The sequence below is a fragment of the Dendrobates tinctorius genome, unplaced genomic scaffold, assembly GCF_039654945.1.
Source record: "Dendrobates tinctorius isolate UK_male_01 unplaced genomic scaffold, ASM3965494v1 ptg000040l, whole genome shotgun sequence".
NCBI lineage: Eukaryota > Metazoa > Chordata > Amphibia > Anura > Dendrobatidae > Dendrobates > Dendrobates tinctorius.
In genome coordinates, this window is record NW_027361708.1 from 28,066,763 (window position 1) to 28,072,782 (window position 6,020).

Genomic DNA, 6,020 nt, shown 5'->3' on the forward strand with positions numbered 1-6,020 from the left:
CAAAACCAACTGGCAAACCACCACCGAAACCAACTGGCAAACCACCACCGATACCAGCTGGCAAACCACCGCTGAAGCCATCTGGCAAACCACCGCCGATAACACCTGGCAAACCACCGCCGATACCAACTGGCAAACCACCGCCAATACCACCTGGCAAACCACCGCCAATACCAACTGGCAAACCATCGCCAATACCACCTGGCAAACCACCGCTAATACCACCTGGCAAACCACTGCCAAAACCAACTGGGAAGCCACCACCGAAACCAACTGGCAATCCACCACCGATACCACCTGGCAAACCACCGCCGAAACCATCTGGCATACAACCGCCAATACCACCTGGCAAACCACCGCCAAAACCAACTAGTAAACCACCACCGAAACCAACTGGCAAACCACCGCCGATACCACCTGGCAAACCACCGCCAATACTACCTGGCAAACCACCGCCGATACTACCTGGCAAACCACCGCCGATACCACCAGGCAAACCACCGCCGAAACCACCTGGCAAACCACCGCCGATACCACCTGGCAAACCACCGCCGATACCACCTGGCAAATCACTGCCGAAACCAACTGGCAAACCACCGCCAAAACCAACTGGCAAACCACCGCCGATACCACCTGGCAAACCACCGCCAATACCACCTGGCAAACCACCACCGAAACCACCTGGCAAACCACCGCCGAAACCACCTGGCAAACCACCGCCGAAACCACCTGGCAAACCACCGCCGATACCACCTGGCAAACCACCGCCGATATCACCTGGCAAACCACTGCCGATACCACCTGGCAAACCACCACCGACACCACCTGGCAAACCACCACCGATACCATCTGGCTAACTACCTGGCAAACCACAGCCGATACCACCTGGCAAACCACCGCCGAAACCACCTGGCAAACCACCGCCGATACCACCTGGCAAACCACCGCCGATACCATCTGGCTAACTACCTGGCAAACCACAGCCGATACCACCTGGCAAACCACCGCCGATATCACCTGGCAAACCACCGCCGATACCACCTGGCAAACCACCGCCGAAACCACCTGGCAAACCACCGCCGATACCACCTGGCAAACCACCGCCGATACCACATGGCAAACCACCGCCAATACCACCTGGCAAACCACTGCCGATACCACCTGGCAAACCACCACCGATACCACCTGGCAAACCACCACCGATACCATCTGGCTAACTACCTGGCAAACCACAGCCGATACCACCTGGCAAACCACCGCCGATACCACCTGGCAAACCTCCGCCGATACCACCTGTCAAACTACCGCCGATACCACCTGGCAAGCCACCGCCGATACCACCTGGCAAACCCGATACCGATTATTAAAGCACCAGAATATTTTTTTAAACCTAGTTTATGCTCTATTGTAATTTATGACACCCTGAATTTCACTTCATTTCCTGCACCGAATCTGAGTACATGCTGCACTCCACACTAGGCAACACCCTTTGCTTTTTCTTCTAAATTCTCAACCAGAGCTAGCACTGCCTGGCCTAGGTGTCCAGCCCTGTCCTCCTCCCACCCACTGCGCAATCATTGGCTGTTAGAGATCAGTGCTGGAGCAGATACTAGCATTCATTCCAGCATTGGAACTGACTGAGCAGTGATCCTGTGCTTCCATCTGTGGCAGTGCAGCACCGATCACTACACCTCACACCACAATGGTGATAACATTGTCACATGTCTTCTATTGCCCATGGGCGTAATGGTTGCAATCATAGTGGATGCAATCGGGTATATAGTGGAGGGGGGCCCTTACTTCAGCTGTATGTGCGTCCAAGGAGGCACAATCAGCTGAAATGTGTTGCAGCGCGGAAACGCACTGGGTCCCTGCACTGCAATCCATACCGCCAATCAGGACAGCAGCTGACATCGGCATGCATGGCATTGTCCTCGCACGGCAGGAATGTTATCCCACATACACATGCTGGGGTTACATGATGTTTGGTCACAACTTAAATCAAGCTGCCAAACTTCTCTTCATGCCGCTGTTACAGGTGAGGAGGGTCACAGTGCGACCCCTGCAGTGGTGTGACAAGTTCTGATTTTTTTTTCAATCTGCTTGTCACGGTACCCAGGGGTTGTAATGTGACCTAGTCACTTTATTTCTGCTGCTATGCCATGTAGCAGCAGTTTACAATGTAATCATGCTGCACAACCTGTGCCATGGCCAAAATCATTGTGTAACCCAGAATCAGTCTATAATACAGTGTACTGTAAAGCCGAAAAAAAGGTTTCCAGGACTCCACGGGAATCCAATTAGGGTCATGCAAAGTTACACATTCGGTCAAGAAATATTAAACTCTTGTATTACATGCCACATTCAGCCGGGATGCTTGTGACAGAATACTTGAGTCTGTGTAATGTGTAAGTATATATATATATATATATATATATATATTGTTTTACATATAGAAATGTAACCACATGAATAGAGGCAGATGTATAGTGGTATACGGCAAAAATAAATAGCAGCACTCCAGGCATGAGATAGTGAAAAAAACTTATCTTTATTCACCCAGGTATGCACAACATTACAAACTGTGAACCTTTCTCAAACCATGAACATTCACAGAGTCTAAACACGGTACATATAGGTTATACTCTATAATCAGTGATTAATCAATATACATCAGGGAGCATGGTGCATATGTACAGGGCCGGCTCCAGGTTTTCATGGGCCCCGGGGAAAAGTGTCTCAGTTGGCACTTTTACCACATACCACGATTCATGATGCAGATACAGCAGAGAAATATAGGTATAATACAATGCCAAAGATTTCACTTACTTCTTACATTACATGAGTGATATCATAGAATCATAGAATCATAGAATCGTAGAGTTGGAAGGGACCTCCTGGGCCATCTGGTCCAACCCCCTGCTCAAAGCAGGATTCGCTAAATCATCCCAGTCAGATGTCTGTCCAGCCTCTGTTTGAAGACTTCCATTGAAGGAGAACTCACCACTTCTCGTGGCAGCCTGTTCCACTCATTGATCACTCTAACTGTCAAAAAGTTTTTTCTAATATCTAATCTGTGTCTCCTCCCATTCAGTTTCATCCCATTGCTTCTAGTCTTTCCTTGTGCAAATGAGAATAAAGTTGATCCTTCTACAATGTGACAGCCCTTTAGATATTTGTAGACAGCTATTAAGTCTCCTCTCAGTCTTCTCTTTTGCAAACTAAACATTCCCAAATCCTGCAACCTTTCCTCATAAGACAGGGTTTGCAGACCGGTCACCATTCTGGTCGCTCTTTTCTGAACTTGCTCCAGTTTGTTGATGTCTTTTTTAAAATGTGGTGCCCAAAACTGGACACAATATTCCAGATGAGGTCTGACCAAAGAGGAGCAGAGGGAAATAATGACTTCACGTGATCTAGACTGTATGCTTCTGTTAATACATCCTAGAATTGCATTTGCCTTTTTTGCTGCTGCATCACACTGTTGACTCATATTCAGTCTGTGATCTATTAGTATACCCAAGTCTTTTTCACATGTGCTGTCACTTAGCCCTATTCCTCCCATTCTATATATGCTTTTTTCATTTTTATTGCCCAGATGTAGTACTTTGCATTTCTCCCTGTTAAAAACCATTCTGTTAGTTGCTGCCCACTTCTCCAGTTTATTTAAATCTTTGTGAATCCTCTCTCTCTCTTCTCTAGTATTAGCTATCCCTCCTAGCTTTGTGTCATCAGCAAATTTAATCAGTTTACCCTCAATTCCTTCATCTAAATCGTTGATAAAGATGTAAAGTTGTAAATTCTACAATAGCTCAGGAGCTGGACAGCGTAGTCCTCTATACAGTATGATGGACCCCATGTAATGCTCAAGTATATGATGGACCTCATATATTGCGATAAACATTTAAAAAAAAGAAGTGAAATGCTCACCTCTCCTCGCTGGCTGCTGCTCTCCTCCAGACTCCTCAGTCGTCCGGCTTTTTGCTCTGTGACTGATCAGAGCAGAGGGCGCACACTAGTCACGTCATCACGCCATCTGACCTGAAACATCACAGAGTCAGAAGACGTGAAAGAAGATGCAGTGGAGGAACGGGGAGAGGCAAGTATTGCAAGTACTGGGGCCCTGAGCAAGTAGGGGGCCCACTCGCCAGCGCTAGCACCAGGTCCCCATAGCGTGTCGATGTCCCTGACGGCGAGTGGGCCCCCCTGCCTGCTCAGGGCCCTGACACTTGCCTTGGTGCTGATGCTGATCCTGCATATGTATACAGTGCAATAATATCAATCTCCTCGTGTGTCATTAAACATATAATAATAATTCATTTTATTCTGTGCCAGTTCACAGGTATTGTGCATATAATATTAAAAAACCTTAATTGCTTGATAGAGATTATGGGATAACACTTGTGTTATAATTAAAGACTGCTCACATAATTGCTGACATTAGTAATATACATATTATATGCTCTAGGCTCAACTGTGATGTCAGCGATCCCAGGTAATCATGGCACCAGGGATCTCAGAGGTGGAGGGGGCACGCCAACACCAGCGACTATATCAGCTGGATGCAAGTGCTGGATGCAAGGCCTTGGAACCACATTTTGCTGAAAATGTTTTGTGGAGCAGGAGTCTCGCCAGCTCCCTCAGCTGCAATACATGCTGGTGGCCTATCAGAGGCTGGCAGCTGGCGTCAGCATGCCCGTTACTGAGAACACATGACAGTTTCATCATGCAACATGGTGGGGATGCTGAAGTCAGCTGCATCGGATGTAGAAGTGAACACCATGCAGTGTAGGGGAAGACAGGTAGTATATTATTTTATGTTTGTGGAACATAACACATTATCCCAGGAAGGGGCACATCATACCAGGAATGGTCCCAGTATGGGGGACATTATCCCAGAAAGGGGCACATCATACCAGGAATGGTCCGTCCCAGTATGGGGGACATTATCCCAGGAAGGGGCATCCCTTATTACGTGCCATCCTCTCTAGTTATGTATGGAGCGGCCCCCTATGATGTAGCATCCTCTGTTTTTATGAACAGTGTTTTCCCATTATTACAAAGTATTATGTTTTCTTATATATAGCACCGTACTTTACATACTGCTTTCTCATCATTTTTGTTAATCACAGAGCTCTCTCTTTACTACAGAATGTCCTCTGTTGTTAGATATAACATGACTGCTGATGGAGCAACATCTGACCAGTCCATCAGAAAAGTAGCTTTACCAGATTCCATCAGCAATCACTTCAGTTTTTATATAACAAGAGTGGATGCTGTTAGCGTGGCTGGTCTGAGCCGAAATCTCCAGGAGTGGACCCTCTGAGCCGTGGCACCGAGGGGCTCGGGCGAGCTGCCAGGTGGAACCGGCCCCTATACAGGGACCGTTAGGAGCAGGCCCAGGGGTTCAAGTACCACGGTAGCCGGTACCGAGAGGGGTGGCTCAGGATGGACTGGAGTTGGACTGTGGGACTGAAGTGTAGATGACAGAACAGAGCTGGAACACAGGAGACAGGAATGGAGTAAGACTATAGATTGGAACGTGGAGGAACTGAAGTGTAGATGACAGGACAGAGTTGGAACACAGGAGACAGGAATTAAGGAGGACGGAAGGACTGGAGGAGGATGGAACTGGAACACCGGAGGCAGGACTGGAGTAAGATGGCAGGACTGGAGCAGGATGGAACAGGAACACCGGAGGCAGGACTGGAGTAGGACGGCAGGACTGGAGCAGGATGGAACAGGAACACTAGAGGCAGGACTGGAGTAGGACGCAGGACTGGAGCAGGATGGAACAGAAACACCGGAGGCAGGACTGGAGTAGGACGGCAGGACTGGAGCAGGATGGAACAGTGACACCGGAGGCAGGAGACGGAGGAAGCAGGAACACTGGAGCAGGAATGAGAATACTACAAAGAACACGGAAGACAGGCTGCGAGGCTGCTGCAGGAAACACCGAGGACGGTACCGAGAGGCTGCAGAGAGCACAGGAGGAAGCAGGGCCCAGTGTGCAAGGTAAC